The sequence below is a fragment of the Notamacropus eugenii genome, chromosome 2, assembly GCF_028372415.1.
Source record: "Notamacropus eugenii isolate mMacEug1 chromosome 2, mMacEug1.pri_v2, whole genome shotgun sequence".
NCBI classification, from domain to species: Eukaryota; Metazoa; Chordata; class Mammalia; order Diprotodontia; family Macropodidae; genus Notamacropus; species Notamacropus eugenii.
In genome coordinates this window covers 61,723,212-61,737,337 of record NC_092873.1, presented here as the reverse complement: position 1 = coordinate 61,737,337, position 14,126 = coordinate 61,723,212, and the positions used below count along the sequence as shown (strand labels likewise).

At 40.1% G+C, this 14,126-nt stretch overlaps 1 pseudogene; it reads left to right on the top strand.

The window, feature by feature from the left end:
• Positions 1-12,493: 12,493 nt before the first annotated feature.
• LOC140523494 (creatine kinase U-type, mitochondrial pseudogene) lies at positions 12,494-13,738 on the top strand (annotated as a pseudogene).
• Positions 13,739-14,126: the final 388 nt, after the last annotated feature.

Here is a 14,126-nt window from a genome sequence, read left to right as displayed (position 1 = left end):
CTCTCCTCTCTGAACCAGCTCTACTAGCTGTCATGTTCTTCTAATGGAACTTTTCATCTCCCATCATATATTTGCACTGGCTGGCTTAATGCCTGCACTGATTTCCTTCCTTACTAATGTGTCTTAGAATCCCTGTTCCTCCAAGACTCAACTAAAACCTCACCATCTACAAGAGACTTTTCCCAGTCTGCCCCCACCAACAGCTACTAAATTCTCCCCTCTATGTTCACCTTCCTTCTGTTCTGTACGAATTTTGCATATATGTATCATGTGCATGATGTCTCCTCCATCAGACTGTGAGTTCCTTGGGGGTAACATAAGTGTGTTAGCCTTTCTATTTATTCCAAGACTTTACAGGCGGCTAGGTGACACAGTAGACAGAGTGCCAGGTATGGAGTCAGGAGGGCCTGAGTTCAAACGCAGCCTTAGACACTTACAAGCTGTGTGATGCTAGGCAAGTCACTTAACTCTGTTTGCCTCAGTTTCCTCATTTATAAAATGAGCTGGAGAATCACTCCAATATCTTTGCCAAGAAAGTTCCAAAATGGTGTCATGAAGAATCTGAAATGACTGAGCAACCACAACAAAAGAGTATCAGGGAGCACAGAGTAAACATAAAATAAATGCTCTCTCTCTCCACACATATGTATATAGATATATACATACATACACATAATACACAAACTTACACACATATATATATATAATCAACATATGCTTGATTGGCATCTCACCTTAGTTTCATGATTTCCAAAGCCTCTACCCAATTCCACCCCAAACAACACAGCTACAGGACCCCAAGGTTTCCTTGTGGTGACCATCCCCAGTTTTATCGTGCTTCCCTCTATGGAGAGCTAGCACAGAAAGCCATGGAGGGAGCTCTCTGGAGAAGGAGAGGATTTTCCCTACCCTTACTTCCCAGACTCTTGGCATTCTTCCACCTTCCTTAAACAGAGCTCTCTGGCCTCCAAGCCAGACTTCTCTTATTCCCAGAAAAATCCCTTTGTGGCTATACTCCTGCCTCCCCTCCCCCCCATCAGTCTCCTAGGTGGTCTCATTCAGAGCAGCCTCATTGTGAAGCCTCCCTGAAATAATGAAAGTCAAATTGTAATGACTCACCATAGGACTTTTTATTTCCAAAGCAATAGTTGCAAACCTGACAAGTCAATGGTAGTATCAAATTTAGAAGTTTTATCAGTCAATTTTGCTCAAAATATCTTAGGTAGATTTTGATCAGTAAAGCTTTGAGGGTCTACTGTGTGTCAAGAACAGGTAGGTGGCACAGTGGACAGAGCACTGGGTCTGGAGTCAGGAAAACCTGAGTTCAAATGCAGCCTCAGACACTTACTAGCTGTGTGACCCTGGACAAGTCACTTCACCCTCAATTTCCTCCTCGGTCAAAAGAATTGGAGAAGGAAATGGCAACACTTTAGTATCTTTGCCAAAAAAAAATGAAGTCACAAAGGGTCAGACAACATTGAAAAATGAGTGAAAATGTGTCAAGTTCTAGGAATACAATGACCCAAAACAAAAACTTGAAACAGCTCCTGCCTTCAAGGAGTTTATAATCTGTTAAGGGAAACTGCATCTAGATCAATAAAAATGGATACAAGTAAGTACAGAGTAATGGGAGGGGGACCCACTCTGAAAGCTTAATATAAGAGGTGGTTTTGAGTTGAGCTTTGACGGGAGTTTTGTAAAGCAGATAGCCCTTGGGATGAGGAGAGAGGAGGTGAGAACTGATAATGTTTAATATAAAATTTTGGAATAATCTCTTTGTTCTCTCTGAAGTAAACTCAGAGAGTGCCTCTTCCTATGTCAGCAAAAGCCAGCCAAGGCCGACTCTGCATTCCCTGGGAGACCTTTAACCTAAGACACTATCTTGAATAATGGGACTTTCCTTTGTATCTTATTATCTATAGACATATACTATGTTATGGCATATTAATGGTAAGGAAATAATAGGCATCCTGGGTTTCTATTGAACATTGTTTGCCCTTTCCTGTGTCACTTGTCTGTTTGGGGTAGGAAGCCTGCCACTTACTAGTGGTGGGATTTCCTTACCACCTGAGACATATGTTTACCCACCTTGGAATCTCAAGACTTGACTGACGTTGCTTTGTTAATTGTCCTGTCTTGCTGAATTTATGATTTGTTCAACTAGGAGAGTACCTTTCTCATGGCAAAATGTATATAAGCCAGAAGATTTCTGCACTGGGCAGCCAGAACATTTCTGGCTCCATAATGCATTATGTTACCGTTGTCTTTAATAGGGAATTGATCAATTAATTAATTAAATCATAAAATGTATGCATTTAGCCTGTTGCCTTTTTTTAACCAAGTTTTCAGGTCAACAGTTATGGTGCCCAAACGTGGATTGGAACTGAGGAAGCAAATGGATATTTCCTCATCTCGCCAAAGCCAGGACTCCGGCGCCAATAGGAACCATTTTTCCTAGAGTCCTGGGCCTTGACGGGGTCGGGGTAAGTCCTTCCATTCCCAGCTTCCAAAGAACTCAAAAATTCCCTTTAAAGATAACCGCAGGACAGAGACCACTCTGTATGAAAACGCCTCTGTATTAATTAGGTCTCCTCTGAAGATCGATCTTGGGTAATCAGCTAGCTATGCGTCAGTCAAAAACTAGAAGTAGAAATCCGGCTGACAAGACCCCTGTTTCTTGTGTGTCAAGCCCTTACCAACCTGATGATCACAGGTATTACTAGCACTAGTATTAATCAACTAAAGATAGCCCTAAATTACGTTGGCCACCACAGGGCTCTTTTGGACCGCTCAAAGTTACCTTAAGTTTAAAGGCCAACAAAACAACTAGCCAGTAGCGAGAATGTTTCTTCTTGGGCTTGCTGACTTAGCTGAGTGAGAACAAAAGACGGGTAGCCTCTTCCCTGTAGGGCTGGGAGCTGCTTCAGCACCTAGCCGTATCCTGGCAAAAATCCTTTCTTCTTCAAGGGCTCCAGTCTGTCCTTCCCTTCACTCCGTCCTATTCCTCACCCCTTTCCTTCCTCACCCTCCCCTTGAAAGCCTCTGATCTGGGGAAACTGACGGCACTTAGATGCAATCTTTCCCCCTCGCCTTCCCCTACCTTAGACCTGAGGAAGGCAGCTTCTGTTCAAGCCTCTGTTGCCTCCCTCCTCCTCATTCCCCCTCCCCACTTTCCTTTAAGGACTCTAGTCCTGAAGAGGCCAGTTACAATCCACCAAGAACTAAAGGCCTGAACCTATTCCCATTGCGCCTGTTTCTTTAAGACAGTCAGAAACTTTGGGGTACCAAGGCTCCCCACCCCTCAAAAGATGGCAGGGGTGCTCTGAGCAAAGGCTGCAGGATTCCCCTGTATTATCAGACCCTGGATTCTTGCAACATCCTTTCCTCAGAATGATAATAGCCAATTCATGATGGGGATTTCTAGCAAGCTTCTAATTGCCTTCTCTCTCTCTGGGTTGTTTTTTTGTGAGCTACATTTGTATTTATCCTGTTGTCAATTTGTCTGTTGGTGTATGTCCCTGTCCATATCATGTGTGCTGTGAATGATTGTGTTATCTTGTAAGATTTAAGTGCAAGCAGCCAGACTTCAAGGGCTGCAGCTAGGGAAATAAATTAACAAACAAAATTTTAACACTTTTCCTTGTCATTCTGGTCTGGCCAACCTGGAATTACAATGGAAAGTTAGATTATCTTAGGTAAAATCATTTCAGCAGATTTGTATGTTGTGAAATTAATCAGAAATATTTCGGGAACTGATCATTTGAAATTACTCCTAAGATTGTGAGTAGCCCACCTTTCTAGGTACAGCTTGGAAATGCCACCTAGGTCCTAGACATTCCGCCCACCCTGTCCCAGCACCTGCATATCGCCTTAGGGGCTCAGCAAATTCTGCTGCTGTGGGAGGTTGGGGGAAACGTGGAAGAATCAGGCCTGTAGCGAGCATTCTCTAAACTCTGCCTGCGAAAGTCACCACTGGGACATCAGTTTCTCTGCTCTTGGTAAGCTTCACTTCTCTGTTTCAGTTGCAAAAAGTATTTTATCTCTGTTTGACCCATTTTCTGATTTGTAAAAATAATTATGTTTGTTGTTATGGGATCAAAATGATAAAATGATTGTAAAATGCTTAACGTAATGACTGGTATGTGTTACATACAACATTATTATCTCTCAAATGTAATTGTTACCTTTGAAGTGGTTTTAATTGCTAAAAGTAATAAGATCAATAATTTCTGGAAATGCAGATTATACCATCTGTAGTTATTGTTGTGTTAAAACTATTTCTAGGATTGTATTTCTGAATTTCTCTTAGATTGTGAAAATTGAGTGACCACTGTAATCTAGAAATGGTGTTAGACAAAGCAATTTTTAATTTGAATTTTGTTGAAACTAAAAGATGTTGGGAAAATTGTGTAACACCAGTTATGTTACTTTATCAGTCCTGGTAACCTTGTCTTTTAATGTTTTGTAACTGTCATTTAGAAAACCAGGTATTTTCACCCTTGTCTGTTAAAAAAGTTAAAGCTTAACAATTTGGCTGTCTTCTATGAAGTTGTAGGATTATTAACTAAGTTATTTGGGATTACTGTTTTAATACTGAAACCTAACATTGCTAAATGATTCCTATGTATGGAAAGGAGGGAATGGAGTGAAAATTATATTTAGATTCCCTCTGCCCATTCAGAACAGTCCTCTCATTCTTGTGGGTAAGATCATCAGTCCTAGTGAAGGAATTTGGTTGGTTAATGTAAATTTTAAACAATGAATATTACTTGCGCAGAAGTTGTAATAGATAGAGAAAATTTTCAATAATTGGCTTTTACTTCAGTAAAGTTTTAAATCTGAGAAGGAAAGATGTTAAATGGAATCCCTTACGTGTGTGTGTCCTGGTAAATCTTTATTGTTTATTGTAACTCCAAGAGAGTGGAAATAACTGTTATCTGACTCTAAGCTGTGATTAGTGAGACTTGCTGTTTAAGGAAAAAGGCATTTGGGACCATAACTATTTTTGGTTTTGAGTTTGAATTTGGGTATAGCTGTCTGCATTAAATCAGTATCTGAGACACATGCCACAAAGGAATATTTCTCACCTGACTAAACACTGAGGGGACAATTCTAGATTCAATCTAGTATGGGATCCCCCTGACTCAGTTTCCCTATCGTGTTCCTTTAAAAAGCAATGTTTCTCACCTGTCTATTCCTGAGTCTGGCTATGAAACAGATACTGCATCATTGGAGAATTTCACTCCCATCTGAATTCAAACAGAGTAAAGGATGTTTTATCCTGTCATATTTTGTATGTCATATGTCCCTGCTTTTTCCTTCTATAGCAAATTTCTGTGGTCAATAACAAGTGACCAGCAAAACATGTGAGCCTTTTGTGTAATCTTACTGGGAAATCTAATATTATTTTTATCTGAAATTAGAACATGGGCAGTTTATGTAAACTACTTAAGACTTATCTTAAAATGTTCCCATCGTTTAAAAGGATTTTAAAAGCAACAGTATTTTTCTGTGAGTCAGTCTCATATCTAAGAATACTGCAGTAATTAAGAATTCAGTTTGTTATAATACTTTGGAAATTCATATTACTTAAGAACATTTTTGTAACAACTCAGCTTTAATGAATTCCAGTTTTAAAGGTTTATTTTTGCTTAAGAAAAAAAAAGAGAAAGAGATATCAAGCATTTTAAAAGTTTCCAACTAGTTTTCTTCATAAGAGTTTAGTGAACGTTAGAGTAAATTTTAAACTGTTTTTAAAGAAGGGAAATACTTTTAGAAGAAATGTTTTGAAAAATCATGTGTGATTCTTAGAAGGCCTACTAAAGCTTCAAAATAATATACAGTTAATTTAAGCTGTTTTGATCTGAATATGTAGTCATTCTATGGCCTAAGTCAGAGATAAAGTTTGCGTTTGAATTTATTATATGTAAAAAAATTTAATTCCTGAAGTATCTCATTCTTCCAGAGTGAGTATAATTAGGGAAGAATAACAACTTGTGAAACAAAGACGTAATTCCATCAAACTATGAGTTTAGTCATTAACCTCTTTGCTTTGTTTAAGCTGGAATAGTATTCCAGTACAGTTTTTCTAGTAAAAAGTAATAACTTATGAGTTATCTTGTCTTATGGTTAAAATGTAAAAGCAAGTGGAAGAATAGGATTGAGAGATTTGGAAAGATAAATTAAGTTCTGTTTGAAACTATGAAAGGTAGATAGGATTTGGGAATAAATATGGGTTATCCAAACCCCTCTTGCTCCTAGATAGTTGTTCTGGATACTTTTGTGTCAGTTTCAGATGGTTTAAAGAGTGAGGAAGTATTTTATCTGAGGGATACCAGCCAATATTTATTTGCTATATAAGACTGGGACTGCAATTTACTATTGTTTGAAGCTCTGATTACAGGAATACTTGTCTAAGTTATCATAAAGCCAATTGACATGTGCTGCAGGCTAATGGTGGATGCTTGGAAAGGTTTTGAAGACGAACTTGGACACGGCCTAGGTAGGATCTTCCTAACTTTATTTTCCAAATGTGCTATTTCCTTTCTGAGAAAGGAAATCCCCCACCTGATTACCTCTAAGCCCTGCCTTCAGCACCTGGTAACCTCATGATTACATGTCAGATAATGGCTTATTCCTGGAATCAACCAGAACTAAGGAGATCCTTTCCTTCTGTTGACATTGTCCCTCTTTCTCTTTTATAGCAAATCTTTATAATCAAGAAGTTCTGAAAGTACAATACTAAGTCTATCAAATAATAAATAAAAATTGGAGCATCTCTGAGTTATTATAATGGGGTGCAGGAATGAATAGCTTACAACTTTAACCTATATTCCTGGCCAAATAAATAAATATAATATAGAGATAACATCGAGGAAATGATTAGATCAGGCAATAAGACAAAGATGTAATGTGATAGATGTCTGATTAAATAGATTAGCAAATTTTGATGAAAAACAACAGGATTAGCCTGATTCCTCTAAGAATCATATGCAAATGGATATGATTGACTTCTAAAATTTGTCATCCTTTTGATAATAAGATCTCAAATTTGGATTTTTGCATAAAATTTGTATAGGATAGTAGTAAAGTAAATGAAATAATATATTCTCCGTTAAAATATCTGTCCAATAAGTTAAAAGGCAGATGAGTTCATTATATAGTTGAACCCTCACATTTTGAAAGATTCTTATTCCAGGTACAAGAGTTAGGTAAAGATAGAAACAGTAAATAATGTGAACTGAAATTTTCTGAAATTTCATAAATGGAGAACAAATTTTAAGTAATTGTACTAATTTATATTGTCAGAAGTATTTGGGAACTTCTAGATTTGAACCAGAAAGGCAGAATTCTCTTTTTGAACTGTCCCAAGAATAAAACCTATTGTCAAAGAAAAGATATCTAGGTATCAGATAGCTACATGAGAAATCTGGGATTCAAATTTAAATGAAAATTAAGAATGGATTACTGGGATACAAGGAACTTAATGTTAATTAACTCTGAAATAATAATTGCATTGATTTGTATGGTTCATGTTTAATTTTCTTGTTTATATTGGTGACGTAAATCTCCCTTTCAAAACTAGTCTTTTGTGAACCATCTAAGTTTTAATTTGTACCTGACTTAATGTAAAAATACAATTTGTGAACTGTAAAAAAACTTCACTGTGTTGTTTGAACCTAGCCCTGCATGGCTGGGAAACTGAACTATTGCTAAGTGTCTTTAGCCATGTTAACTATGTTGTATTGTTTCATCTCAATTGTCAAACCATGTTTTCTGGGAGACCCTGTCAAGTTTTCTGTATAGACTCTTGGATCCATCTGTCACCTCTATTGCTCCTGATCCTGAGTGGACCGTGCCCTCCAGTTTTGAAGAGGCCTGAAGAAGATGCCATCAGACATAGACAACTTTCCCAAGAGCCTGGACCAGACTTGCATGAAGAGTAAACTCTCACATTACTGGTTATTTAGAGGGTTTTTTTTTTCATATCTTTGTTGGTCTACAGGCGAAGCCTTCGGCTTGCCTTTGACCAAAAGGAGGGAATGATAATGTTTAATATAAAATTTTGGAATAATCTCTTTGTTCTCTCTGAAGTAAACTCAGAGAGTGCCTCTTCCTATGTCAGCAAAAGCCAGCCAAGGCCGACTCTGCATTCCCTGGGAGACCTTTAACCTAAGACACTATCTTGAATAATGGGACTTTCCTTTGTATCTTATTATCTATAGACATATACTATGTTATGGCATATTAATGGTAAGGAAATAATAGGCATCCTGGGTTTCTATTGAACATTGTTTGCCCTTCCCTGTGTCACTTGTCTGTTTGGGGTAGGAAGCCTGCCACTTACTAGTGGTGGGATTTCCTTACCACCTGAGACATATGTTTACCCACCTTGGAATCTCAAGACTTGACTGACGTTGCTTTGTTAATTGTCCTGTCTTGCTGAATTTAGGATTTGTTCAACTAGGAGAGTACCTTTCTCACGGCAAAATGTATATAAGCCAGAAGATTTCTGCACTGGGCAGCCAGAACATTTCTGGCTCCATAATGCATTATGTTACCGTTGTCTTTAATAGGGAATTGATCAATTAATTAATTAAATCATAAAATGTATGCATTTAGCCTGTTGCCTTTTTTTAACCAAGTTTTCAGGTCAACAGAACAAACTAAATTCTGTCACTGTAAGTGAGAAAGGTTAAGACAAGTCAATGAGCATTGTGCTAAGGCTAAGAAAGCTGAGAAGGGGGAGAGAGGACATGAGGGCTGGATTCAAGTATTTAAGAAGATGATCAGCTTTGTGATTGGTCCCAGAGGCTAGGACCAGGAGAACAGAGGGGTGGATGTTGCAGAAAAAGCTGACAATGGCTCAATACAAATCCTTACAGTGAGAGCTATCCCAAAGCAAAATGGCCTTGGGTGAGAGATGAACCTCACTTGCTCAGCCACTCCCCTACCATCTCTGCAGTTCTAGAGCTCTTTATGTCCAAGGATGGAAGAAGAAATGACAACGCCAGGATGTGAGGCAAAAGGAGGAAGGAATCACACGAAAGGCCCAATGTGGGTGAGTAACTTTCCTTCCTTCTCCATGCACAGGATGAACAAGAGAGCCAAAGATGGCCCCCTCCCCATGTCTGTGGGACTCTCAGTCACAGCCCCAGAGGATGCTCCACAATGGCAGCTTTCCACCCAGAATTTCCTTATATGATAGGTCTGTGTCCTCAGGACTCCACTGTGAGAAACATTAACTGGCCAAGAAATGAGAACTAATAAACGTAAGCTCAGGCACTCAACCCACCCTCACCCCACCTCTTAGCTCAGTGCATTTTAACAAAGTGGAGAACACTAAATGCTTTGTAAATGCTAGGCATTCAACAAGTCTGGAGGGCAAGTTTGGGCTTTACCTTCAAAGAGGAGAATCCTCCCAGAGAATGAAACTAGCCATCAGTAACTACATTCCCAAATGTGTTTTTGTTCCTATCTGGAAGTTGTTCCCCACCATTGTCATGGAATTCCCCCTCCTCACTTAATAACTAGGGTCAAAGACACAGTGACACCAACATATAGGCAGCCTTTTGTCAACAGCAAGAGCACTACAGTTCATTGTTCTGATCTTGCCCTTTTAGGATGCATTGGAAGTGATCAGCAAAGGGGAGGAAAATGATCTTTCTTGGGCAGCAGGAAGAGAGGGAGAAAGACCTGGCTTTCACTGATGCTTCTGTCACTTAGTACCTGTTCCTCAGTTTCCTCCTTTGTAAAATGAGGAGGTGGAATTAGATGCCTTCTGAGTTTCTTCTAACTCTAGATGTAAGAGTGTTAAGAAGCCTGTGGAAGACTTGGGTTTCAGACTTCTATACTGACCCAGGGCACAGGAATAGGATTTCAGACTTCTGATGCCAATCCTGACCAATCCAACAAACATTAAATACCAGCCACATACCAGCCTTTCATGTGATTCCTTCCTCCCTGTTTACCTCACATCCTGGTGTTGTCTTTTCTTCTCTTTTCCTTGAACATGAAGAACTCTAGAACTTCAGAGATGGTAGAGGGCTGGTTGAGCAGGTGAGGCTCATCTCCCACCAAAGGCCATTCCACTCCAAGATAAGGTACTAGGCCCTGCAAATAAAAATGCAAAAAGGAAACAGTCCCTGGTCTCATGATGTTTACATTCTAGCAAGGGAAATAGTACCTTCACATATTTCTGAGCAGGACATTCATTAGTAGCTGGTGGAATCAGTAAAAGTCTCATGTAGGGGGTGATAGTTCAATTTTGAAGGAAGTCAGGAATTCTAAGAAGTGGAAGTGAGTATAGAGGGAGGGAGAGACAGAGAAAAAGAGTTGGAGAGACGGAGGGAGAGAAGGAAAAAAAGGTGAGAGAGAGAGAAAAAAGAGAGAGACAGAAGAGGGAGTGAGAGGGAAGGAAAGGAAGAGAAAGGAGAGACAGACAGACAGAGAGATTTCAGATGTAAGAGACAGAGTTCCTCCCTCACAATTCAATTAACAAGATACTCAAGCCTTCTTACCTTGATCACGTGAGAACACCTCTCTGAATGCTTACAGAATAATTTAATCAGTTATCAAGGGATAAAAGGACTCCCAGGGGAAGGATGTGCCATACCTGTTCCCTACTATGTGCCTCACTACATTCAAGTTTTACTTTCAAGTTTGAGCCCACCAGCCCTAGGGACCTTCTCTGGGGGCAGGAGTTAGATCCTCACTGGAGCTGCTTAGATGAAGGTCATGGATCATCTGCTCCTTCTTTCTATGCTCACTGAAGTCCCATGCAATAGTCAGTTAAGAGACCTTTTAGTCATTGGAAGACTAAATTGGAGGACCATTGGAGGACACTTGGATGTGCTGTGAGGTGGGAGAGAAGCCTCTCCACTGCAGATTTCCAGGAATAGTGGTCAATGAGTATAGCAGTCTACTGTTTGATAAACTCAAGGACCCCAGCTTCTGAGATAAGAACTCACTGTTTGACAAAAACTGCTGGGAAGACTGGATAGAAACTGGGCATAGACCAATACCTGACACCATACTCAAGAATAAAGTCCAAATGGACACATGATCTAGGTTTATAGGCTGATACTTTAAACAAAATAGGGGAGCAAGGGATAGTCTATTTGTCTGATTTATGACCAAATAAGAGATAGAGAACGTTATGAAGTGAAGTACAATATGGATAATTTTGATTACATTAAATTGAAAAGTTTTTGCACAAACAAACCCAATGCAACCAAGATTAGGAGGGAAGCAGAAAACTGGGAAAGAATTTTTATAACTAGTGTCTATGATAAAGGCCTCATTTCTAAGATATATAGAGAACTGAGTCAAATTTATAAGAATACAAGTCATTCCCCAACTGATAAGTGGTCAAAGAACATGAACAGGCAGTTTTCAGAGGAAGAAATTAAAGCTCTTTATAGTCATGAAAAATGCTGTAAATGATTAGAGAGATGCAAATGAAAATAATTCTGAGGTGCCACATCACACTTATAAGATTGGCTAACATGACAAAACAGGAAGGTGATAAATGTTGGAGAAGATGTGAGAGAGTTGGAACACTGATTCATTGTTGGTGGAGTCATGAGCTGATTCAACCATTCTGGAGAGCAATTTAGCCCAAAGGGCTACAAAAATGTACATACTGTTTGACCCAGCAATATTGCTTCTAGTACTGTATCCTAGAGAGATCATAAAAATGAGAAAATATCCCTATATACAAAAATATTTATAGCAGTTCTTTTGGTGCTGGCCAAGAGCTAGAAATCAAGGGGATGCCCATCAATTGAGGGATAGCTGAACAAGTTGTGGTATATAAATGCAATGGAAATGATGAACAGGAGGACTTCAGAGAGGCTTGGGAGGACTTATATGAACTGATACTAGATGACATGAGAAGAACCAGAACATTATACACAGTAACAGCCACACTGTGCCAGGACTATTTCTGATAGACTTAGCCCTTCATAGCAGTGCAAGCACCTAAAACATTCCCAAAGGCCTCTTGAGGCAAAATGCCATCCACATCCAGAGAAAAACTGTACAGTAGGAACTCAGAATGAAGCAGACTATTTTCTCTTGTGTTATGTTTTGGTTTGGTTTGGTTTTTCTCATGACTTCTCCCATTCATTTCAATTCTTCTATGCAACATGACTAATGTGAAAATGTATTTAATAAGAATGTATGTGGAGAGGCTGGGGAAAAGGAAGAGCAGAGAGAGAAAGAAATTTCCCTTGCAAACCAACTTCCATGCTCCACAAAGTTAGACTGAGAAACTGATGGGAAACCTGTGACTTCAACCAACTGATCAGCTCAAGTGCCAGCCCCTGCTCTGACTCCAACTTGGTCTCCAACCCCTTTGTCTTCTGCTCCAGTATCGGTTGTGGCCCACCTCCATTCCCCTTCCAGCTACAGATCTAGCTTTTGGCCTCTGGTTTGCTTTGAGCCCCAGCTCCAGCTCTAACTCAAAGATCAAGTACCTGGCCACCACGCCATGGCTAGTTCCTTCTCCCGATTATTATCTGCCTGCCCCGGACTCGGCTTCTTGCTGTGGCCGGCACAGGGTCTCTGGCTTCTGGGTATCTGCTCCTTCCTGACCCACTACAAGCCTCTGGTGAGCAAAGAAGGTTATACCCACCCAGTGCAGAGTACCCTGACCTTCGAAAACATAACAACTGCATGGCTAGTCACCTGAGTCCAGCTGTTTATTGCTGGCTCTGCAACAAGACCATGCCTACAGGATGGACACTAGACCAGTGTATCCAGACTGGTGTGGACAACCCTAATCACCCTTTTATCAATACTGTGGGCCTGGTAGCCGGAGATGAAGAGACCTCTGAGGTATTTGCTGAGCTTTTTGACCCAGTGACCCAAGAAAGACATTGTGGCTATGATGCCCAAACAATGAAGAACACCACAGATGTGGATGCCAGCAAGATTCAAGCTTGATGAGAGGTATGTATTATCCTCAAGAGTCTGGACTGACCAAAGCATCAGGGGACTCAGTCTACCCACTGCCTGTACAAGGGCTTAGCGATGGGAGATGGAACATATTGTAGTGGATGCACTGACTGGCTTGCAGGGTGACCTGGCTGGACAATATTACCAACTCAGTAAGATGACTGAGACTGAGCAACAGTAACTTATTGATGACCACTTCCTATTTGACAAGTCTGTGTCTCCCTTGCTGATAGCAGCAGGAATGGCCCCAGACTGTCCAGATGCTTGAGGAATCTGGCACAACAATGAAAACAGTTTCTTGATCTGGGTGAATAAAGAGGATCACACACGAGTCATCTCAATGGAAAAGGGTAGCAACATGGAAAGAGTGTTCAAGAGATTCTACAGGGGACTCAAGGAACTGGAATGTCTAATCCAAGAATGTGTCTGGGAGTTCATGTGGAATGAAAGTTTGGGTTACATCCTGACTTGCACTTCTAATTTGGGACCTGGACATCAAGCAGGCATACATGTCAAACTGCCCCTGTTAAGCAAGGACAGTCAATTCCCCAAGATCTTACAGAAACTAAGGCTACAAAAACATGGAACTGGTGGGGTGAACACAGCAGCCACAGGCAGCACTTTTGATATTTTCAACTTGGATCGGCTAGGCAAAAGAGAGGGTGAGCTGGTACAACTTGTCATTGATGGGGTCAACTACCTGATTGACTGTGAGTGGCGGCTAGAGAGAGGACAGGACATTTGTGTGCGTGGACCCATTGTCAACACCAAGAATTAGCTTTCCAATGACCCATAGACCTTCCCAAGCTCTCAGCCAATTATTTATCAAATACCATCTCCTGCCAACTGTGAATCTGACCCTTGACCCAGTAAAAACCTTCTTGTTATGCTCTAGCTATCTGTAATTTCTAATACTATATAGAGTTACAGAAAACTAATCCCAGAAAAAGAAAAAGGGAAAAAGTCTGAAAGAGGTAATAAATTGGTGGAGGTAGACAAAAGATCTTGGGTACCAGGCCATGCTAAACTTCAAATAGATGGGAAGTAGCAGCATTCCTTTTATAGCTGTTGTTATATATTACAAATATAAATAACGATTAGGCACACTTCCATTTATGCTTTACTAAACATGACCATAGGCCCTTCTTCCATCAGCTTGCCTTCTT